Below are 26,825 nucleotides of genomic sequence, written 5' to 3' on the forward strand. Positions count from 1 at the left end.
GCAATGGAACTTTTAAAATATGGGATTGCTATCATTACTATCAGACTTACTCCTTCAGAAAAATAAGTGGAAGCCATTAAGAGGATGTATTAGGCAGTACAGGAGGCAAAAAGACTGGATGAATCATTGAGATAATACAGAAGTATTACCAGGGAGTCAGTGCTGGAATTAGGAAGGGCAGATAGATTTGAGAAATATCTTAGAATCATGTAAAATGGATATAGCAAAGGAGGAATAATTTTGATGATCTTTATTATCCATTTGCTTTCTTAGTAGATAACTTTTAAATTCTACCAAGACATTTCAGGTCCTTATTACTAAAAGCAAATTGAAATATGGAACTAGATTTTAAGTGAAAGGTATGTGCTAAAAAGATAGATTTAGTTATGAAGAATGTAATTGATAGTTTCAATTATAGAAAAGGATAAGATCACCCAAGGAGAACAAGTTTGAGCAGGCAAAGGTCAAGGAGCAAAGAAAGTAATTTGAACTCCTAGGCAGGTTGCCTTAGAAATTTCTATTTATAGTACACTGGGATTCTATCATGTTATTTTCTTTATTTTACTCTTAGAAAAGAAATATATCTCTTTATCTATCTACCTATCTCTCTGTATATTTTACATAATTTTATATATGATATATTCAGTAAAAAAAACCTATAGCCTATCCAGCTCTTAAATAGAAAAATAAACTCCTCCATAGACAACCATTATTGCCCCCTTTGCTCTGATCTGTCCTTGCTGTCTTGTGGCTTGCCTCTGATTGACCAATATTTAACTACAAACTTCCACAATTTGCAATCCTACAAAAGCATAGATTGAAATAAAAAGAATAAAGTATATGTTTCACTATTAAGCATATTGAGATACAGATCGGCACATAATTATCCAGAGTTTTAGAAACTTAAGACTTTTAAAATTTATTTTGAGCCATTTGTATTATATGGTACAAAATTTTTTTATAATTATTTAACTTACTTTTAGGTAAATGCCTCATTAAGAAGCTTTGCAGATGTGTAACAGAAATATATATTCTATGCTCTACTGCCTTTTTAGCCTCCTTGTAGTTTTTCTTCTCATCATGTACAAGGTGGTCAGTGAAAAGGGAACATCTTGCATTCTGAAGAATTAATTTCAATATAGCTGAAGAAAAAAGGAAGCACAAAAGATGTCATTACTCTTGGAGAATACTTACTACATGGCCCATGGCCTAAATATAAAGAGGGAGTGATATATCAACTTCTCACATATATATTCCTGCCAGTTCCTCTTATCTAGACTAGGTCTAGTCTTAATGGGCTTTTCCATGGCAGTGATTGTGAAATGGCCTAAAGTTCTAAGTAGAAGGATTGCACAATGACATTACAAGCTGTAGCCAATGTGGCACATTTTCTATATCTTTTACTGCATTGTATTTCCTTAAGTCTCAATTAATATTTTTATTTTGAATTAAATTTTACCTAAGTTTTAATTGAAATTCTTGGTTTTGTCAGTTTGCAATCACCTGAAACATATTCTTCCATCCCTTTACTTTCACCCTGTACTAGGATTTAGGTCTTTTTCTAGTAAAACATAAGTAGCTACATTTGTGTAATTAACACAATTTTAAAGCCTGGTCTTTTAACAGGAAAATTGAACCTAATCTTTAAAAGTATAATTAATTGATAATATTGTACACTCTTCTATATTATTGTGCTTTTATTATTTATTTTTTGTTATTATTTCTTAGTTACCCATATCTTTATGTTTTTTAGATGTTACTGATTCTTTTCATTTCCTTCCCCTCACTGACCCATGAATTTGGGAATTCCATAATTTTTTTTTCAGCGGCACTGGTATTTATTTTCTATTTAATATGGATTCTTTAGAGGACAATATTTGAGGCAAAGGTTTAAGGTTTCTATGCTAATGCTATTGGTGAATACAATCCCAGGGATCCAGGAATAAGAGAAAAAAGGAAGGAGACGGGGAAGGAGGGAGTGCATGGTTGAGTTGACTCCTTGACAAGTGGTGGAAGGCAAAATGTGTCCTCATCCTTCTTTTCTTGTCAGAGTTTGCTCCATTGGGTGTCAACTCACCAGTAGTTCTGAGCTGACCCTATGTGATGCTATGCTGGCTTCAAGGTTGTGCTTAAGGAAGGCAGCCTGGGTGCAAAGCAAAACAGGAGGACCAGTATAGTAGCTACCTGGAGCTGTTAGTGCAGTATTCCTTCTTCCCTAATCCCTATACCCCACTACTTCCACACAATCAACACGTAGCAGCAGCTACAGCAAACTGGCTCCACTGCCCTAAATCATTGTCCAGACGTCTTCGGCAGGAAAACAAGGTGGGTAGGTACACCAGCATGGTGTGGTGCTGAAACAAATTGTTTCATCTTCCTGGTCTAAACCATCCTGCTTCATGAGTTTCACATTTAAATTAAATATTCTGAACATAACACAGAAATCTTTAACTTTCCCACCCCCCTCTTCCCTATTAATAAAATATTTAGAATGTTTTTATTTCCCCACCCTTTCTCCCCACACTCACCTCTCTAACTCGAGTGTCTTTAGGTGATCAGGATTTTTTCCCAGTGTCTCTCTTGTTTACCTATACTTGTATTACTGTTCCAAGTCACATGATTATCTAAAATTAATTTCTCAGTTTGCTTCCTACTTCTACATCTCCTATATTGTTCTTTTTCAAATTGTATCTATTTGAATCACTTTCCTCAAATTGGTATACACAGGTATATACTCTGTGTATTGTTCCCTTTGTATTGTCTGCATCTCAGGGAAATTTTTCAAATGAAAGAGTCCACTGTAATTTGATAGAATATTTTCTTTATTATTTTTCCTTTATATTTCTTATTCTTCTTCTAGAACTTCAATTTTTCACAGATGAGTTCCCTTGGATTTAAGCTTCTAAATCCAGGCGTTCAACTTTTCTCATTTCCTTTTCATAACATCAGTGACAAATGGAGTAGAATGCTTATGGTAGGTCCTTCACAGGTGACTCCACGCGTGTGAGGAATCCATGTCTCAGCACTTCTGTACCTCATCAACTGCTCAACAACCCAACAAAGCCCAGCAATTGGGAAATTTGGCTCTAAAGCTCTTCACTGATGGTTTTTGCTTTTTTTCATATTTCTTCCACCTTAGTAATATTTCTTTCTCAATAGTGATCTTTGTCTGTTTGTGTGTTGAGTGATCTATTTGAACTTAGAAGCCATATTTTATGATTCCAGAAGGGTTTTTTGTTGTTCTTGTTGTTTTGTTTGTTTTGGTTTTTTGAGAAGGAGTAACTCTAAGTGCCTCTGTTTAAACATTTTTAATATTTTTCTTGAAATTCTCCTCTGGTTCCTTCGTCAGGTCAGCCTTGGCAGACTCCACTTGTTCTGGGTTCTTGGCTTGGTCTTCGAACCCCAAGTTACTTGGATCAGGGTTGCACTTTTCTTTTGATTATTCACAATTTTGGGTTCTCATAGCACTCATTCAAGTCAGATTTTTGGCGTCTTTCAAGCAGTGACACGTCAACAGAGAGAGCCGCGTGTTTTTGTTCTAGTTGACCAGAGGTGAATAGGCAAACTTTGAGCTCTCTATTGGAGCACAGAGAGATGCTCTTCCACCTGTCACATCTTCCAAGATGTAGTCACCACATAGACTCTCCCAGTCACATGGACCAGTTGACCCCAGAGTTCATTCCCCCTACAAGTCTACCAGAGCTGGATGGCTAAGTAGGCCTTTGTTATGCACATGTGCAGTAAGGTACATGCCACAACCTTCAGCCCCTTAAAAAAGCTTAAAATACACCCAGCCACCCCACATTTTAATGCTGATGCTGGTGATATTTAATTTTTTCCAATGTACCCTCCCCTCTGGAGCTTTACCATATTATAGTGTTTTAAGAAATCTTGTTCCACATAACCACAGAGTGTGTTGGACAGATTATTTTCATAAATTCAAGAACTACAAAGGGAGGCTATGTGTAAATAGATGACTAGATTATAGTGGGAAATGTATGATAGAAACTGGCACAAAGGCAGAGTAGTTATTACTGAGAATGGATCAGAGAAATGCTTATTAATAAAATGACATCTAAGCTGGGGGGGGTTGAAGAATAAGATTTTTAAGGAATAAAATTAGTAACAGATAAAGGGTTATTATATTTTGTATGATAGGAAACCATCAAATGTGGAGATCACCTATGTAGCAAATAATAGCAAATAGTCTAGCAAAAATTAGCATGTCTCAGTTAAGATATATTCTGTTTAATAACAACATACATAAAGGGGTTACTACATTTCAACTCATTGACTAATATCATAATCCTAAAGAATAAACATAAAACTGTTTTAATTCATAAATATTATATCTCTCTTGCTATATGGAAATTTTATATTGGATAAAATTGCTATAGATTCTTTTCTCCAGATTTTGATATAATCTATACAATGATAATCATATAAATTATAATAAAAATGTACCACTAGATATCTTTCTATGCTATATATCTTGCCTGATAAAAAGGATCATAGTTTATCCCATTATTTTAGATTACTTTGAAAATTCTCTAAATATTTTAATATTTTTGCATTATTTGAGTTTGTGTAACTACCTTAACTGGGTAAAATTGTTCTTACACAGAATAGATCAATAGATAAATTATAAAATAAATTTAGAGAGCATATTTAATGGTAGTTGCTCATTTTATCATTTGGTGCTTCATATCTTGTTCATTCTGCAAATGAGAAGGTAGTCCTGCAAGCTAGACAAAGAATTCTCTTTCATCTTCTGTACATATGTGGTCCAGGATAAAGGGAATGACTATAGCACATAAGAATGGGGAATAACAGTGGTAGGATAGGGTGACCTGATTCCCTTACATGTTTATAGACCTGTAAAGTCTAAGAGGTAGTTTCTTAGTTATTTTCATTATTACAGATGAGACAGAGGGAAAATTATCTTTAGTGTGCTATTTCAGAGCATGAATCACACTTTACAAGCCATTCCTGTCAGCCAATAATATAAACTAATCTTCTAATAAGACACTGTGACCTTCCATATAGTTCAGTGAAGTGCACAGTGTTTTCAAACTTAATAGAAAATGATTATCTTTTCCTGAGGTGACCCTTTAACCCAAACTACAGTCCAAGTTCATCTGTATGTTTTAAAGGCATGTCTATTAACATTGCTTTCAAGGAGTACAGAATATTACACAAAGCATTATTAGGCTGGATTTCCATTGTAAAATAACAATAATCTTCACATTATATATAGTCTTTGACTGCTTAGAAAGCTAACATAAATGATTGTGGGTGAGATAGTATCTATCTCACCCAGAACACCTGTCCATACAATATAAATACAATAAATAAGACTTTATATTTCCCTTTGCTTTCTATTTTTTAAAGGTAATCTTTTCATAATTCCTTGAAAATGATAACACTATTCTTCATTGTATTTGACAAGGAAAATAACTTGTGCTCACATATTTTAATTTTTCCTTCATATTTTCATTTAATTTAATGTATTCATAGAGCTTTTTCTCATTGGCAAGAAATGTAGTTTGAGTCAATACACAGACATACACCCCCAAACACACACATGCACTCATATAACACTCAGACTCAGCTATTTATACAGTAAGAGGAAATAAGATATCCAAACAGCATTTGAGGAACAGTTAAAAATAATTCCTAAATAGCATCAGAATTAAATGCAAATGTATTTTCTAAAGTTCTTGATATAGTTTATTCTCTCAAATATTTCAGCATATTTTTAAGATTTTATGAGAGCTCATTTACAATTCATTTTCCTAAGTAAAGAAACTTCTGCCTAGACCCTTTCTGTTTTACTATAAATTCCTAATTAAGAGTGCTTAAATGATCTTCAGTGAATTGTTTGGAGTTGTTATGTCACAGTTTGAACTAGAGGACATCTTTATTGCTGACATCCTGATTTCTACCACAAAGAACACAGAAAATGGGACGAGGGGAAAAGAATGGCAATAATGTGTTGTTAAATAACTACATAAAACATTCGTGAAAGAAATTTTTCATGATTTATTGATTGTTTACAGCCCTAGCTCTTAAGACCTCCTCTTACTTTGGGCTTGTACATCTGATTAAAAGGAAAAAGAATCTCTATTCCATAAAAGGTGCTGGAAAATTGGTTAGCCACTTGTAGAAGACTGAAATAAGATCTGTGCTGCTCACTTTTCACAAAAATCAACTCATGATGGATAACAGACTTAATAAAGCATGACACCATAAGAATTCCATAAGAAAATGATACAAAAACTCTTATAGATATCGGCCTAGCCAAAGAATTTATGAAGAAGACCCTGAAAGCAATCACAGCATCAATAAAAATAAATAAATGGGACCATATCAAATTAAAAAGCTTCTGCATAGCCAAAGAAACTACCAATAGAGTGAAAAGACAACCTACAGAATGGGAGAAAATATTTGCATGTTACACATCTGATAAAGGGCTGATACCAGGAATCTATATAGAACTCAGGAAAATTACCAAGAAAAAAAATCAAACAACCTCATTAAAAATTGGGCAAAGGACATGAATGGAAACTTTTCAAAAGAAGACAAACTAAGGGCCAATAAACATATTAAAAAATTCTCAACATTTCCAATCATCAGGGAAATGCAAATCAAAATCACAACGAGATATCACTTAACTCCAGTGAGAATGGCTTTTATCAAAAAGTCCTAAAACAATAAATTATGGCAAGGATGTAGAGAGATAGGAACAGTTATACATTGCTGGTGGAGCTGCAAACTAGTACAACCTCTGTGGAAAGTAATATGGAGATTCCACAAAGAACTAAAAGTGGAACTACCATTTGCTCCAGCAATCCCACTACTGGATATCCACCCAAAGTAAAAAAGACATTCTATAAAAAAGACATCTGTCACCTCACTTTGGATAACAGGCTTGAACTTAATCCAGGATAGCATAAACGGTGCTAGCTCACTGTCATTTCTTAGAATTGAGTAATATTCCATTGTGATCATATACCACATTTTAATTATCCACTCATGAATTGACGGGCACTTGGGTTGTTTCCATGACCGTGCAATAGTGAATTGTGCTGCTATAAACATTTGGGTGTTTTTATAATAATTTTATGTCTTTATAATAGATTGTCTTAATGGGCCCCACATCTACTCGCCATCAAATTGGTACTGACTGATTAAAACTATGGTTCTCAAATGGTGGTAATGTTCACCAGGGATTGGGGTGGGGAGACCAAATCTTAGGGATGTGGCGAGCATTTTGGAGGAGAAGAGCATAACTCTAACCCTTCTTAGGGAGAGGCCAAGATATACATTGTAACCAAAATGTCAAAAAACAAACACACACACACAAAAACTTTTTACTGGGTGGTGGGCAGGCAGGAGGAGGGAGGAGGAGAAGGGTGTATACTTACATAATGTGTGCAGTGCGCACCGGGGAATCGGACACGCTTGAATCTCTGGCATGTCGGGGGGAAGGGGGCAGGGGCAATATTTGTAACCCTAATAATATTTATACCCCCATAATATGATGAAATAAAAGGAAGAAGAAAAAGACATCTGCACTCAAATGTTTATAGCAGCACAATTCACAATTGCAAAGATGTGGAAACAATCTAAGTGCCCGTCACTACATGAATGTATTAACAAAATATAGTATATGTATACTCAGCCATAAAAAAAACAATGTTGAACTACCTATTGTGTTATCCTGGATGGAGCTGGAGCTCATTCTTCTAAGTGAAGAATCACAAGAATGGAAAAACAAACACCAGATGTACTCACCATTAAATTGGTACTAATTAATCGACACTAATCTGTACATATGGGAAGTCACATTCATAGGGTGTTGGATTGCTGGGAAGAGAGAGGATGGGATGAGTAAGTCTATGTATTCTGAAATGAAATAAATAAAATAAAATAAAATAATTCTCATTCTTATTTATTAACTTCCACCCACATTCCCTACAGAAATGTGATTAGACTCCTGACTATAGATCTGAGCTGAAATTGCTGTGTGCCTAATAATTACAAACCTGAGATTAGTTTAATATATTTAACTGATTATAAATAATAAATAAACGAGATTATTTCACTAAAATAACAGAGTTTTATTCTAACAATGCTGATTCTCACTACATAAAGTTGTGAGATATCTTTGGGTGGCCTAGATTATTCACTCTGTATACATTTTTGTTCATTTTAGGCAACATCAAATTCCTATTATGACTATACTATGCATCCCCCATATCATGTTATAGTTGTTTGAGAAGTCTATACCAAAAAAGTGACTGCACAATCTATGCCAATGAGGCTTTGATAATCACACCAATCACCTAATTACAAGTTTGTATTTCTATTCCCACCGAGATATGCCAATTAAAAGAATTTGACTTTAATTCCAAACAACATATTAGTTCTAATTACCTGATGCACTCACTGCCTGCTTTGAATTTTGTTTAACTGTGTGTGCATGTGTATTTAATACACAATCTGTAAAGTATTGTGAATTACAAGTTACATCTGTAGCTTTAGCTACAGACTCTAACTTCAAAACTGAAGCTGGGTCTACTTTTTCCAAACAAATTTGTATTATTATTCAGGTAAGTTGAATTGAATAAATAATGTCTATGTATCAGTGGTCTTAAAGGCTTGGAATTACTTAAACTGGTTGTCTCATTTCTCCTGTATTAGGGAAAAATACATAAAATTATGTTTCATCTCATGATTGACATCATTGTGTGAAGTGAATTAGGCCATTTGAAATATTAACAAGGTCATTCATGTGCATGTTGGCTACATTCATTTTTTAGCATATTGCAAATTAATCTTACCACTGCAGAAATTGTGTGCTTTAGTTACACAGTAAGAACTGATTGACAATTCAAAGTCTTAATGGATAGCTATGAGAATTCTAACTATTGTATGGATAAGGTATTACTTAATGGGAACCTAGTTTTTCAATTATCCAATGAGTTCAAGGCTTGGGAAATTTTCCTTTGGCTGAGAGTTCAGAAGATGATTGTGTTGAATAAGTGAAAATTGTCAGTGTTAGGAATGATCAAGTTTCAAGCAAAGACATTATTGTCTCTCTGATATCTAGAATAAGAAAAAAGAAATAATTTGCCTAAGCAGCAGAGAAGAATATGCCCCTAATTAAATGCAATAATGACTCCAGGACATGTAAGCTGAGGAAATTATAGAAATCAGAACTTATATTCAGAAGCTAATTTAAGAGATAGTTTAAAAGAAATTTAAAAAATGCAACCTCCCTTCTTACAGATGTAGATTCCATAAAAAGGAATTTTAAACACCCCTCTCAATGTGCTTAATATTGAGAGAGTAATTAAATTTTGCTCCTTAGAGACACCTGCCTTTTCTTATTCTGAACCTTTCCACATACAACACTTTACCAATTATAGTTGGATATCATCATATGAAATATTTGAATCCAAACTATAATTTCAAGTAAATAGTGCTAAATAACAAGAAAAGGCTGACTACAAATTAAATAAATTTAAACACTGATTATCAAGTTAGAGCCAGAGAACATGAATGGTATATTGACAAGAAATACAGTAGAGGAAGACAGATTGAGAAAAGGAAAAAAAGATTTATTTTGCAGTTAGTTTATGGTTCCTGATTCTCATTTTTGCATGTTGATTTTATTTTTATCCTGCAATTTTACTTAATTTATTTATTATTTCTAAGACTTTTTTTGGTAAAGTCTGTATATAAGATTGTGTCATCTACAAACGAGACAATTTGATTTCCTCCTTTCCAGCTTGAATGTCCTTAAATTCAATCTCTTGCCTAATTCCTCTGGCTAGAATTTCTAGCACTATGTTGAGTAAGACTGGGTGCGAGTGAGCATATTTGTCTTCTTCCAGTTCTTCTTCTTCTTCTTTTTTTTTTTTTTTGACATCTTCCAGTTCTTAAAGGAAAAACTTTCAACTTTTCCCCATTCAGTAAAATGTTAGCTATGAGTTTGTCATATATGGCTTTCATTGTGTTGAGGTACTTTTCTTCTATACCTAATTGATTGAGAGTTGTTAATGAAGGGATGTTGCATTTTATCAAATGATGTTTTGCATATTGCGATGATTGTATTGTTTTGACCTTCATTCTGTTGTTTCTTTATTGCTCTTTTTGTTCCTGTCAGTGTAGTGTTGAAGTCCTCATCAATTATGATGCTGCTGTTTATTTCTTTGTTTAGATTTAGTAGAGTTTGTTATATGAATCTAGGAGATCCTCTTGCAGCTTGTAGATTTTTCTCCTTCATTTTGACTTTGGACATGTTGATGACTATGTCTTACAAATGCCTTATTTACTATGAATTTTCCAAGTATTCAATGACCATCTTATATCAACATATCTGAATCTCTGGTGATACTAGGGAAGTTTTCTTCAATAATTCCCTTGAATAGATTTTCCATGCTTTTTGCTTTGTCTTCTTTTCCCTCAGGGATACCTAGAATTAGTATATTTGCTCATTTTACATAGTCCCATATTTCTCTGAGAGATTGCTCATTCTTTGTTATTCCTTTTTCTGCATCTTTGACTGACTAGGTTAGCTTTTAATCCTTGTCTTCAAGTTCTGAGGCTCTTTCTTCTTGGTCTATACCATTGTTGAAGCTTTCTGCTATATTTTGAAATTCCTTAAATGATTCTTTCATTTCTTTAAGATGTGCTATATTCTTTCATTTATTTCCTAGCTCTTTAGTGACTGGTTTTCATTTTTTTCATTGCTGTCTTGAAATATTTATTTGGCTTCTTTGTGTTGATTTTCAACTTTCTCTTCAATTCCATTAATCTCATTTGCCATCCACATTCTGAATTTCATTACTGACAGTTTAACAATTTCCTTTTGGTTGGGGTCTGTTGATGTAGGTCTATTATAATCTTTGGTGGTGTCAAATTAGGTTGTTTTTTCATGTTACCAGAGTTCTTTTGCTGGTTTCTTCGCATCTGAAACCTCTTCTTTGAGTTCAGAGCATATAGGTTTGAGGCACACCTTTGCTGGAAACTCTCCTGATTAGTAAGAAGAAGGAAAGGACACTAGATGGCTCTTTTGTGACCCAGTCTGGTAGATTGACTCAGCAGGAAAGGGGCAGATGAATTGAGAGAGCCTTTAATACAGATGTTCTGCATTGTCCTATTCCCTGTAGATTATCATAGTCAAAGCCAGCTCCGGATGATCTTCATTTGAAGTGGCTGGTTGTTCCCCAGGCCACCATTGGCTCTTGGGTGCTTCAGTGGGGGTCTGGGCCAGTCTCTCTCCACAGAGGCTGGCATTGCTGGAGAATGCTCTTCTTGGGTCTCCCTGTGGCAGTTGCAGTTGCAGCTGAGTGAGGTTTCTAGGCAGTGGTCATGGGTGTCAGGGCTGTGTGTGTTCACTCTTCTCTGATTCAGTTGCAGTGGTGGCTAATGGGTAACTGGTGACTGGAGGAGCACTGGACCATGGAGGTGCCACTCACGAGGAAGCTGATGGGAGCCATGGGGCTGGATGACAGCTTGGGTGCCCCAAGGATGGGTATGTGGGACCAGAGCTATGGGTGTATGGGGCTTCCTCCCTGCCCAGGTTCCCCTGAGGCAGTTGCCACAGGGTTTTTCAGGTGGTGGTAGTGACTCTCATTCTGCTCAAATCCCCTGTCAGTGTGAGGGGTGATTGGCTCCCAGTCATAAGGCACATGAGAGCATCCACTCTCCTTACTTCATTCCCAGAATGGTTTGGGTGAGGTGAAGGCTTCTGCAGCAAAGCCAAGCACTGTGTAGACCAGAAAGTGTAGACCTGAGAGGTCAGAATGGCATCAATTGCAGTGACCTAGGAATGGGAGCTGCCAAGTTCCTCCTGTGCCTGCTCTTTGGTTCAATGTTACTGTACAGACTACAAGCAGCTCTTTGATGAGTCCAGGGGTCTACAGTGGTAGGGAGCCCCCTACTGCTTTGGTTACAGTGTCCACAAGGGGCGCATGGGGCCCCAGGGTTATCTCCTCTGTTCTTCTCCACATGTGAATACTTCCCCCAGGTACCTTCCAATCTGGCCAAGTGGATCACCCCATCACCTTCTCCTTAAGTCTAGTACAACCAATATGGAGAATAGTATGGAAGTTACTCAAACAACTAAAAATAGTACTACCATCTACTATTTTGGATTACATTAGCATCTCCCACTAATGGGCATTTATTCAAAGGAAAAGAAATCAGTATATCAAAAAGACATCTGGACCTCCATGATTCTTGTAGTATTATTCACAATAGCTAAGATACGGAATCAACACAAGCATCCAACAACAGATGAATGAATAAAGAAAATGTGGTATATATACCTAATGGAATAGTATTCAGCCATTAAAAATGCAATTCCGTCATTCAAGTCAACATAGATGAAACTGTAGTACACTATGTTCAGTGAATTAAGACAGGTACAGAATGTTAAACACCATTCTCAATCATTCAAAAGCTAAAAAAAGGTTGACCTCATAGAACTAGAAAGTAGAATAGGCGATAGTAGTGGCTGAGAAAGATAGAGTGAAGGAGGGTTGGGAGAGACTTGTTAAAGGCTACAGAATTATAACTAGATAGGAGGAATAAGTTCTGGTGTTCTTTAGTACTGTAGGATGGTGATAGTTAACAATAACATATTATACTCTTTGAAATAGCTAGAAGAAAGATATTGAATGTTCCCAACCTAAAGAAATGATAAGTGTTTGAGATGATAGATATGCTAATTACCTGATTCAATCTCTATACATTGTATGTATTGAAACATCACTATGTACACTATAAATATGCACAAATAGTATATGTCATATTTAAAAATAAAATATAATATAAAAATAAAGGGAAAATGAATACAAAATTATAGGAATTCACTACAGGATTTTACATGAAAACATACAGAAAAGCCTAGAGAAAATCCAGAAACTTCTTAAAAATAATGAGCTAAAAGCCAGAAAGCCATTTTAAAAAAGAAAAAATTCACCTCTTATTGCAGATTCTCTCTCTAACCAATAGTTTTTGAAGAAACTTGAGGCTCTTATATATAATATTAGTAGTAGAGCTGAGAAAAAAACAGAAACTCTATTTCCCAATGTAGGGAGCCTCACGACCAGTTTTGTGACACTTATTCTTTTTTATTCATTATTAAAGCCTTGGTTTTAGACATCTCAGTACCAGAGTATGGTAGATAAAAGACTTGTAAAGAAAGTTAAGAGAAGTGTAACAGAAATGATTAAGGGATTATAGGTTTTGACTTATGAAAGAAGATCAAAGAGTAGAAGTCTCTGTAACTGTAAAAGGATGACTAAAAGCCTACAAATATATGGAAGGTATTAGAGCAGATAAGACAAGGAATTATTTCACAGAAGGAATTATTAAGATATGGAATAAACAAATGGGTTGAGTTAGAATTTCAAAATTGGGGCAAAATATCATAAAGAAATAATTCTTCAAGTATGAAATACTGTCTAGACTCCAGAAAAATTATGGATTTACTACTTACAAGGTGTTATTTTGCTCACCTTCCCTGCTTCACATATTAACACTAATATCAATACATACACATCCTAAAATTAAACATATAGGAGGGACTCATTCATAATTGGATAGAGCAGCATGGGACTTTTCATTTATAATATTCATGTTAAATTTATCTCCACTTTCACAGGTGGTATATTTACCTCTTAATATATAAAAATTATAATTTTGCATCAAATATTAATAAAATATCTACCCAGTCTATGATGCTGAGTGAAAAGTAGTACTAAGAAAAGCACTCATAGAATCACAGAATTTCTGAACTTAAAGGGAAAGTATTTTTATTGCTAAATAATCAGCATCTTACAAATGACTACTGAGTGTCTGCATAAGCGCTTTCCAAAACCAGAAATTTTCAGATCCTGAGAATGCCCAGAAATCTACAGACTTCTGTCATACAGTTTTTCATTTCATGGAGTTCTGTTATATGTACATTATTCCTTTATAACTATAGACACCGATTTCACTAATTTCACTCTTAAAGTTGTACAAATATGCATTTGAATGCAGCTAGCTTAACAAACTCAGATGAAACATTGCTATATCCTTTAACTATTTTTCATATCACATTATTTTGACCCATGCTTATGCTTCTATTGTAATAATCATGTGATATGTTCTTCCATTTATTGACGTTTTCCTGAAATTTGGTCCCTGGAGCTAACCATAATACAATGGGTTCATAAAAAAGAACTAGGATGAATATCACTATCAGTTCATATAATCATCTCTATTTACATTACTGGGAAAATATAGCAAACTAAGACTTGGACTATCTTCCTCCAATGAGTTAATTAGTATAAATTACAAAGGAATGGAACAAAAGTGTGAGATATTCTTTGTTTTTACAAATCGTTATATGACATGAGGGCTTTGCATGTTTTCTACTTTATAAAACATCTACAGATGATGGAGAATGCCCATTTCTCAAATGAAAAAAAAAGTTACAATTGGAAGTCATCCCTGTTTATTGTCGCAGGAAGGCAGAATACTGATGAGGAATTTGGGGGAGATTGGAGAAATTTTTTAAGAACGAACTAGATTTTCCCACATCTAAAATGGTGGTTAGGAGAAGGCAATATCCACTGCTTGGAAATGTGTACATGAATCAGTTTGAAGATACTGACTGAGCATAAATCTGATGAAAATTGTGAATAATATCTTATTATGTAATATTATCTTGAATGTCAACTTCCATGTTGAAAAACTCTTTTTGTTTGTAGTTCTTAGCAGCCTGCACCTTTCATTTGCTATTCAATTGAAGATTTACCAAGAAACCTGGAAATTCCCCTAACATCAGACTAATAATTCACTTTAATATCTTGTATTGAAATAATTAATGATTAAAATATTTAAATTTTTAAAATAAATTCTGGAAGTGTTATTTATTCAATTTAATTTTTTCTATGCAAATATAGTATCATATTTGTTTCTGTTAAGAAATTTTATTTCATCAAAATCAGTTTATTCCTTCTCTATGGTATTTCTGTATTCCATAGAGATTTGTGGATAAAGCTTTACACAATTAGAAATATTGTTCTTTGTAAGATTATTAGTCAATAAATTATGGATATTACTACATAAGTTACTAATCCATCTAGATGCCCTAACATCCATCATATACAAAGATTATCTATTATAAAGGATGTCCATGAAATAATCTGTTAAATGAATGGAAGAAATATAGTCACCAGTGTCATTCATCCATTGAATAGATATTTTTGTTTAAATATTGAAACTAGTAACATCATGTAATGAATCAGAGAGATTTCATAAACATGTTTGTTATGATTTAGAGGTCCATAGTCTATACAATGTGTTTGTATATATACAGGTCTGTATTTATAGTAAAACATATGTAGAGCCATAGTGATCAATAGGTTATCTTCCACATGCTAACAAAAATTAAAAATGTATCTTGGTATATAAATATTAAATTTAGAGCTATAAAATATTTAATTTTCCCATGAAAAAACATGAAATAATTACTGCATAATAATATAGATTAAGACCAAAGGGTTAAGGATGGATGCCTAGAATTTTTGTTCAGACTCTGTGATAATTAATAATTGAAAAAGTCATTGATTATCCTTGGTCTCAGTTTATTCATTAATACAATGAGAAAACTTTATTAGACCATTTCTAAATTATCTTCCCTTGCATATATTCTATGAGATCTACACTTATTTAGTTTATTCATGTTTTGAATTCCATTCACCTGAAAAATATTATTTTCAAAGCATTATTACAGCATCATCAATGTAATACTAAATATTTTGAATGAATGTAAATAGTGAATTTTAAACATTATTTTTCTGCTCAAATGCATTACCATTTGACAGGTTTTTAAATATAATATGGTGAATTTTTTTCTTTTCTTTTTGTTTTTTAGAGACAGGGTCTCATTCTGTTGCCCACGCTGGAATGCAGTGACCCAATTATAGATCACTGCAATGAAGATGGTGAAATTTTAGCGACTTAATTGACTATCATTTTATCATTTCATCATTTCTTAAATCTTGAATACTATTTAGCAACCTTGGTTCTACTTTTTTGTACTTTTCTTCTGTAGTGAACTTTGTGATACTCAAATTTTAAATCTGTTTGGCTGAAAAAATGATATTTATCAAGTATTGAATTGTGTTATTCTACCAATACTATCTCAATTGCAAAAATGTCACATCATCTTGGCATCCTAGATGAAACAAAATATATTGGCTTGCACTGAAATCTCTCTTCAAGTAAATGACCTGCAAAAATGCATGAAAATGTGTAGTGGTATATGTAATATAATCATGAATTTCCCTCTGTCTAATCAGTTCTATAAGCTTTGGAAAAATGCAAAATGACACTGGCTGATTCTTGCTCACACCCAAGGAGACTCCTTCCTGCCACACATTTTGATGTTATTTGTCATTGGGCTTATTTTGTAGGTGGCTTAATTCCTAAGTAACACCATAATGACCTTTGAATAAACCACAAAACTTCAATCGAATCTGCTTTCTTCCATTCTTGTACTTTTGTCTACCTCTACAACGTAACCTTTAGACAGTATCTTTAAATGATACTAAGGAAGAGGACATGACTGCAGCCACCGGGAACACTGAGTGACAGTCATCCCCAACTAAAAAATTGCATGTTATTACTATAGTGCTTGGGCTGTAGTCACTGGAACTTGTTCCTGACTCTCTGTGCTTTTTTTCCCCTAAGAGTAACTCTGACAGACAATAGAAATCTTTTTCTTTCAAAACAAATGCACCTTTATAAGCTTTGCTTACCTCTACTGCTCTATGATACAGCATTATAAGGTTTGATTTTGAAATTTTTATTTCAAACATGTTAATTTTCAAAAGGAAAAAAAGAAAAAAAAAAGGTCAGTTCTAAAGGTAAAATAACCAGATGGTCCTTGAAAAATAAATACTACCAATAGTGTTGCTTTGTCCTTCCAGATATTTTCCTTACATTTCCATTGGACATCTAATTCATTAACATTACCATCATAGCATTTGTTTTAGAGGCACAGAATGCTTCTGTGTCAAAATCACATCAAAATGATCTTTTACCAGCTGACACTCATTTCACACAATGTTAAAATGAGCATATTTATAGAAGATGCAAATAAATAAAATATGTTAAGAATAGCTTTATCTTGAAATAGTTATATGGCAGAAGAAAATACAACTAATTATTTATAATCAATATATTTTGGTAAGTTAAAATTAATATTTTATAAGTATCTTAACATATGAGCTAGCAAATTTTTCTTTTTTTATGGCTCACAAATAGCAAAAACTGACTCTAGGTTTTTATTTCACCCAATTCATCCTTAACTAATTAAATAGAACATATATCCTTGACATAAAACATGAACTTTACATGCATTTAAAATGGTTTCACTTTAAATACATAATAACTTGGAGGGAGTAGTCATTATAAATTCATGGTACTGTATACAATGAAAATGAAAATGATTATTTCTTCCTACTATGGAAGAAATAAGGCTGTAATCACATATGCCATATCATTGCTATGTGCTAAACACAGTGAGGAAATAACACTTTTCAAATGGTTTTGATTAAGTCATCTATTCCTAAAGCTAATTAAATAGAACCTCTGTCTTGATCTGCAGTATAGTATATGAAAATATGTTGGAAAAGTCTGAAAAAATGTGCAATGCAAAAAATCTATGCATTTTCATTTACTTACAGAACAAAAAGCCATTACTTTTTTCTTTTGTTTTTGATAGAATTTGTGTAAAATAGTAGCCTTAAAAACAACAAAGGACAAATTTATTCATTTTTCAATGTGGATATTAACTCAGCTAGATATCTGTCAGGGTATTAGTTTCCTATTATTGCACAACAAATTACCAAAAATTTTTAAGTTTAAAATAACACTTTTATTATATTAGAGGTTATCTAGGCATAGCTTAGCTAGATTGTCCCTTATGTCTTCATTCAAGGTGTTGAACAGAGCTACATTTATATCTTCAGACTTGGGGAAAAATGCACTTCTAAGCTATGACTAAGGACCCTGAATTCTTGTTGGACACTCAGCTCCTAGAGGTCACCTAAATTTCTTTGTCATGTGACTCTTTTCACAGGAAGTTCACAGTACAGCAATTTGCTTATTCACAGCCAGCAAGAGAGCAGGAGCAAGATTGCTATTAAAACAGAGTCTTATAAAATGTAATGTAATCACGGAATGACATCCTATTTGCCATAATCTATATATTACAGATTGGGAATTATATAGGCCATGAATGCCAGATATTGGGAACATTGAGGGTCACCTTAGGGTCTGTCTTTGTAGTTACAAAATAATATCTATATTTCTAGTTTAAAGGCAATTAGATAAATTAATAATTAGGAAGGAAGTGTTCACAAAATAAGAAGTGCCAGCTAAAGAAGCCACACAATATAATGCTTTTCTGTCCACGTCATCTCTTTGAAATCATGTTACTGGGTTCAGCGAAATGGCCAGTCATGGGTTAGCAGTTGTACCACTACTGCCCTCAGTAGGTTAGTCACTTAATTTATAAATAGATGGGGTGAAGACAAAGAGAACAGACAGACAGACAGAGACAGGCACAGAGAGAAATATGCAAGCATGCAGAATGCCACGTTGTCATTCTGGTGCAATTATTGGCACTAATTTGTTCATATTTCTCTGTATCCCTACCCCATTGAAAGTTCCATCCTACATTGACTTTATACTTGGTCCGTTGTGACTTGCTTTCACCAGTGAGACAGTAGCAAACATGTCACAAGCAGAGGCTTGAATAGTAATTAAGTACTGGGGCTTGCTTTCTCTCCACTCCAGAAATCTGTCAGTGCCATGGGAAGATGGACTAGCCCACTGGATAATAAGAGATCTATAACCCACTTGCCTCTGTTGTTTCAATAATAGTCAACTCCCTTAAAAGCAGATCCACCCACCTGACAGGTAGCTGACTGCAAATGCAAGAGTAGACCCAGGTCCAACCGTCATGAGAAACTTCCTGCCCAACCCAACTTGATCCATAGAATCATGAGCTAAAAAATTTGTTTAAATCACTAGGTTTTGTTGTTGTTTGTTAAGCAGTAAAAGATAGCCAGTAAATATATCTATCAATTATATCTGATAACTACAGACAAAATATATTTGTATGTGTATAAAATCCAAGGTCCATATATATTACTGAATAATGATTACATATTAGAAGGAAGATAAGTATAGGGGATATCTCCTCATAAATATTCCTTGTATTACTAAACTATAACTACCTTTATTTTTAGTAGGCAACAAAATGACTATTAGTACTATGCCCAGGATAGACCATTACAGAACAATAAAATATTTTGAAATAGGTTTTTATAAATTAAAACATTTCCTCTTTTTCCCAAGGAAAAGAGTTGTTGTTGCCTGATTATGGTAAGTCTATAATCAAATGAGTTCTAATAAAAAAAAATTATATTACTTTAGCCATTTTTAGTAACCAGAACATTACAGCTGCATTTACAATGTATAAGAAAACAAAACTTACTTAGCTGTATTGTATAAGGGAATACAGACGGAGATATTAAAAAAGATGTATTCATTGAAGAAAGAAAAGTTGCTATGGTATTCTTTTTATCAGAAAAAAGGGATAAAATGTCTCTCTGCATTACCACAAAGGAATTGTTATTTTATTTTTATATTGATTAATTAAAAGCAAAGAGATCTGTGGGACAGATCTATTTTTTTTTGCAAATAAAATGTTTAATTTCAGAAACTGAATTCACCATTTATAAATACACTAAAACAGTCAATATAAATTTAGATTAAGAATAGGTACAGTATTTTAACAAAATAAAAACTTTTCTAAAAAGTCATAGGCAAATGAATGATTTGTCTTACCCAGAAAGTTTTATATATCATAAAAATGTTCTATGTCCTTTAGGTGACTTTAAGATTTAAATAATTCTATACTGATTAAATGCAATATATATTTTATTATAACTTTTATAAACATACCATTTTGTAATCTTAACTACTTCCTTTTGTCTACTCATAAGTAAAATATCTAGATGAAAAATTAAAAAAATGATTAACAATCTAAGCATTGAAATGGCAAGCACATAAATATAATGACCACCATATAGATATATAAGGATATTTTTGTTCTAATAATACCTGCTATCACATTTAAATAAATGTGGAGATCAGTAAGATTATTGGAAGCTACAAAATACTTAAAATAGTCCCTACTTTCCAATAATCAAGTCCTAAAGATTCTGTTTCCTAAGTACCTCTTAAATCTATTTTTTTTTTCTTCTCAATTCTGTGCCATTAACTCAGATCTGGTTGTTTGTGTTTTTTGCCTGGATCACTGCATTGGCATCTTAAATTGTCCCTTTTCATTATCTCTTACTGTTTCCTGATCTTTGGACATCACACTCCAGCAATATAAAATTACAAGTAGTTAGTTGAATATACTATTTTTTTCATAAGTCCATGTATACATATGTGCTAAAATATCCTTTATTATTATTTATTGCATGAGTTCATACATTCTTTAAAAATTTGGCATAGATATTCCATCCAATTATATGAAATAGTCCCAATGAGTTATTAAGTTCTCCTCTCTTTTGCATTTGTATATTCTCTACATCTCTATGTTTTATATTCTATTTGTATGCTGATTTCTAGTGCTCTAGATCAAAATTACTTTTATCATTTTTTATCTTAAATAGAATAAGATTCTATTTTATCTTCTATATTATGTGGAATTTATTTTTATATTTCTTAGTGCTCAAAGTTACTATATAGTAACTTGAAATCATATAAAAAATAAATATCTCAGTAAAGATAAATACATGGACAATTATAAAATCTAGTATTCATCTAACAGCAATTAGTAACTCCATTTTTTGTTTTCTACATGATGTAATAAACTGGTATTATTATAATTTTGGCTTGTAACATTGTGTTTTATACATAATTTAAGAGGCCAATGCATTTAAAATTATTAGTTTTCAGTTTTGAACATAAAAAATGTAAAAAGATATAATTTTGTGATATCAACATGTGAAAGGAGTGGGAATGGAGAAGGTAGAGGAACAGCATTTGTGTATGTCATTGAAGTTAAGTTGGTACAAATCCAAATTAGAGTGTATAACTTTAGGACATTAAATCCACATGGAAACTACAGTGAAAATAAATATAGAATATACACAAAAGGAAACAAGAAAGAAATTTAACGATTTCACTGTGAAAAGTCAACTAAACATAAAAGGAAAGAAAAATGCAAGAAATCAGGAACAAAACGATATAAGACATATAGAAAATTAATATCAAAATGACAGAAGTAAGTTCTTCCTTATCAGTCAACCATAAAATGGTAGGAAATTTTGACACATGAATGAACCTTGGGGACATTATGCTAAGTGAAATAAGCCAGTCACAAAAAGCCAAGTACTGTAGGATTCCATTTATATGGGGTACCTAGAGTGGTCAAAATTGTAAAAACAGAAAGTAGAATTGTGTTTCCAGGGGTTGGGGGAAGCAAGGAGTGGAGATTTATTGTTTAATGGGTATAGAGTTTAATTTTTGCAAGATGAAAAGAGGACTGGAAATGTATGAGGGGAGATGGTTGCAAAATATGAATGCATGTAACACCAGTAAAATGTACACTTAAAATGGTTAAAATGATAAATGTCATGTTATGTATATTTCATCACAATAAAAAATTGGTAGAAAAGAGCAACACAAGAAACCCCTTGTGGCAATGAAATTAAGTATTTTGATTCTGATGCCAAATAAATGAAGTTATGAATGTGATAAAATTGTACTTAATTTACACACATGTATAAGTAAAACTAGGAAAATATGAATAATTTTGGTGGATCATATCAATGTCAGTATCCTGGCTGTCATATTACACTATAGTTTTGCAAAATGTTACCATTGGTGAAAACTGGGCAATGTGTACAAGGAATCTCTCTACATTATTTCATCATTTCTTATAAATGCATGTAAATGTCAATTATTTCAATTTTTAGAAATTAGAAAAATATTCTCAATAGTAAAAAAAATTGCCTTTCTACTGATGACCTAAAAGTCAGGAATCATAAATGATGATTTTTTATTTACATAAAAATAAAAAATATCTCCATGGCAACAAACATGAAGAAAATAATTCAAGAGGCAAAAAGACAAACTGTGAAAACAAAATGTATACCACTCATACCAAAGACAAAAGACTAATTTCTTAAAAATCAATAAATCAATAAGCACCCAACTACCCAAAAGAAAAATTTCAAAAAATATAACAGTACAAGAAAATATACAAATGGTTCTTAAAATAATGAAATGATACTTATTCTCATTTATAATAAAATACAAATTAAAACTATAAACTACCATTTATTTTCCATTCAGCAATGATAAAAATATTTAAACATATTGGGTGTTTTTCAGTTTATTTTTTTATTTTCTTTTTTAAATTTCAAAATATTATGGGAGTACAAACATTTTGGTTACATATATGCCTTTACATCATTCAAGCCAGAGCTACAAACATGCCAAATGTATTGAGAAATAATCATATTATTTGTTATTTGTGGTAGAGGGGAGTATATTTTATCTAGAGACCTCTATAAAGGGCTACTTGGTAGTATTTACCAAACTTAGAAAAGTACATACTTTTTCAATCCCGTAGTTCCATTTTTAGTAATTCATATTATAGTTGAATTTATATATGAATAATACTATGCATATGCAGAAGTTCAACCTAAATGTCCATTAAAAGTGATATGATTATATAAATTAGAATATAGTTATATATAAGTGAATCCATTCAAAAAGAATGAGCCCCATGAAAATGTCATGCTAAGTGAAAGAAATCAGTCACAGAAGACCACATATTGTAAAACTCTATTTATATGAAATGTTCATAATAAGCAATTACAGAACGACAAAAATTACTTGAGTGGTTTCCTAAGGCTGTAAGGTAGGGAAGATGAAGAGATATTGATTGCTAATGAGTATGGGGTTTCTTTTAGGGAGGACAAAATTAACTTAAAATTAGATTGTAGTGATGAATGCACCAGCTGAGTATACAAAAGAATTGAATCATACACTTTAAATTGATGAATTGTGTGATATGTGAATTATATCTCAATAAAGCTATTTTTAAAAGCATCTTCATGTTCAAGTCAATATTGTATCATAAGAAAATTGGGAATTGAAACAATACCACATTTTAAAATAAGTACTGTGTGAATTAATGTGGTAACACTTGCAATTAGCACATTATTCATATGTGTGTTACTAGGAATGCTTTCAAGAAAAACTTATTTTCTTCAGTATATAACATTTCATATACTAGTTTAAAAATAGTACTTTATTTGTAAATACCATAACATTCACACATTCACTGTCACATGCTTTGATCAGTAAATTCTAATTTTTTTGTATAACATAATATATATATATATATATATATATATATATATAAAGTCAGAAAGTCTCCATGATGTAAATCTGATAGCACAATGATTTAAAACCCAAACAATTAGATTTATCCTCTGTCCTATTCTCTATCCTCTCTTATCCTATCCTTTATTCTCTATCCTATCCTCTCTGTATATTAAACATCTGGCCCTTTTCTGACACATACCAGGACCACTTTATTAAAGATGACAAATCTTTCCAAAGCCAAAATTCAGCCAAGTCTCAAGAGCTTTTAAGAAATGAACCAAGATAAATTAACAAACTCATTTTCAATGATCATAAGCTCACATTTCTTTCATTCTTCCAATAAAATTAATTGTTAATATAATCATACATTTAACACATCCAATAAATGCATGATTTATATTTAGCCACAATATTCCTTAGCACCTTCTCCATATTATTTTTTTTTACTTACTAATTTTTATTCTCTGACCCAAGATATACAAATATGTCCTCCGTCAGAAATGCCACTCTTATAAATCAATAAACAAACTATATGAACTTCTCATTTCATAACTCTTCTTTAATCATGATAATGAATATTAGACCCCCACCATTTAACAAACTGACAGTATAGTTCTTTACATGTGTTTCTTCAATTTCTTTTTATCTTTGCTTATAAATATATAGATACCTTTCCTTTTTGTTTTCAAATAGTATAATTACCTCAAAGCTTGAAGAACTTCTTTTAGCTTTCCTTACAGCTCAGATCTGCTTAAAACAAACTCAGTGTTTGTCTAAAAATGTCTTTGCTTCATTTTTGAGAAATATTTTTTGGAGGGTATAGAATTTTAGGTTGGCAGGTTTCTTTTCTTTTAGTTATTTAAAAATATTCCATTATCTTTTGGGCTTCATAATTTTTCTCACACACACACACACACACACAAAAAAAAAAAAAAACAGCTGAAACTTCTAAGATTGTTTCCTTTACATTATATAGAGACTGAAATAAATTATATTTACCCTCAGAAAGGGAATGTCCCTGCTTCTGTAGTTCACTACTTTGTGCAAATGATTTTCTCTAAACTGTAGTTAACCTTTAGTCTTATAGTCTAGGAATATAGCTTTCACTTAATTCAGTTTACCATTGTCTTCAAAAGCTTTGAGAGTGGAATAAGGCCTTTTCAGCAAGATATGGGATCTCATCAACCAAGGAATTCTAGAAATTGCTGTGTGCTTTATATCCCAGCCATCAGTGTTTGTACATTGAGAGAGAACCTCTCTACTTTAAATCCTGTCTTCCAACTATTTGGGCCACAAGGCATATCTCTTGCTCTACTTTGTACCTTGGAGATCTTCCTCCTTTTTATTGTCCTGTCCTAACCTTCAGGGAGCTATTGCATTACATACCATAAAGGCTCACAGTGTCTCACCTCATATTTATTTGATTCCATCAGGTTTTAATGATTGATAAAACAATGTATTAGATAGATGTGTGATCCAGAGAACAGTCCATATTATTGACTGTCTATAAACATATTGATTTTAAGAATAAAAACTATTAATTAAACTGATTATGTTACTTTGCTATCCCAATGTGAGAAAAGGATCTCAAATCTCTGGCACGGTGGATTATTTTCTAATGAACTTTTCTAAAGTGGGAGAAAAACATGGCTCTTTATTCTCCAGAAACATAAGTTTTTCTTGACAAAATCTTGATTTGACTATATGAATTAAATTTAGTAAAAAGATAAACACAGCCTGATATACATAACAGGCAAAAAATTAGAAAATACATCTTATTAAATTTAACAAATCTTTATTTTCTTTTTAGTTCTCTTTATCTGTGGGCATAAACTTAAGACAGAAGGCCTAATGGCTACATAAAAATTCATGTTGTCATTTTAATCTAAGAAAATGTAGAAATTGATATGGCTGTAAAAAATTATGAAGAGGTGAAAAATGAGAACAAAAATGGGGCCAATCATATATTATAAACAAAACTGAGTTTTGGTGAAACTAAATGCTTTTATTTAACTATTTCCACTATCAATCTCAATTGTTTTTACAAATAACAAAAATTCTTTACAGATATTTTTAAAAGATTACTTTCATTTGTTTTTCTTTGACCTTAGCTTAAAACTACAAAAATTTAGAGTATCTTAAAATGTTCTCAATTACCTCAAGTAGAACAATAAAACAAAAGTAGCCCTAATTTAATTAATTTTTAAATAGTTTATAAGCCTTTTATAAGTAGTTTAAGGAGATAATAATAACTGTGTATCTCAACTCCACACATTCACTCATCACTATTCTAAATTCCCTTATTCTCTGAATTTTCCAGTTAAAATTCAAAATAACTTTGGAAACTTAAAATATATGGTGTGTTCTCTAAATGTATATGTAAATACCAGAATGATTTTTAGCATACAAATGGAATTACATATTAAACATGACTACAAGGAGAAAATCAAAAGTTTATGATTGACATATAGTAATTCTTCAAACTGTCAATATTCAGAGTTTCTGATGTCATTTCTTTGTGAGCAAATCTTGTATTTGAATAAGTTAAGTATCTTGGCAAGTACTCCTTTTCTACCTTAATTGACTTGTCACATATGCCAGTATGATTGACTGGCATGCCAGCAATGAACGAATAAAATGCCAAACATAGAAGTGTATGGCAGATCCTTCTTACTACAATAAGTATGATATTATTTGACAAGTGCAAGTGAATGATGTATATTTTTATTTTTTTATCATTTTGCCTTCATTTATTCACTCAGTATTCATGGCTTTAGTTTATGGCTCTCAGAGTCATAGAGATAGCATTAGTTTTAATTAATTTTCAGATTCTATTCTTAATAATATAAATATAAATATAAATAAACTGACATTATAAGTTAGTAGTGAAATGAGTAACTTGTTACAAAAATTGCTTCAATCATCTTAAAACATTTTTCAGTTATCCATTTGGGGCAATATTTTCAGTAATCTCATAATTTAGAATATGTGACACATTATGTTAAATAAAGAAAATGAAATATTGGTAATAAACTCCAGTTAACTTACTTAGCTATAACTTAGAAACAGACTATATGTATAGATACATATATATATATATATATATATATATATATACACATATATATATTCAACAACTTGGGAATTATCTATTCTAAAATTCTTTCTAAAAATCAAATGAGTAAATAGAGATCTAGAGAGATGAAATAACTTGACCAAAATCACTCAGTCACTCAGTTATTATAGTAAATTCTTCAAGTTGATGTTTTAAATTATTTTTTAATGTCCAAATCCTGTGTTCATTCTACCAGAAAATGAAATTGATCCCTAAG

Source organism: Microcebus murinus, chromosome 11 (genome assembly GCF_040939455.1).
Source record: "Microcebus murinus isolate Inina chromosome 11, M.murinus_Inina_mat1.0, whole genome shotgun sequence".
Taxonomy (NCBI): Eukaryota; Metazoa; Chordata; class Mammalia; order Primates; family Cheirogaleidae; genus Microcebus; species Microcebus murinus.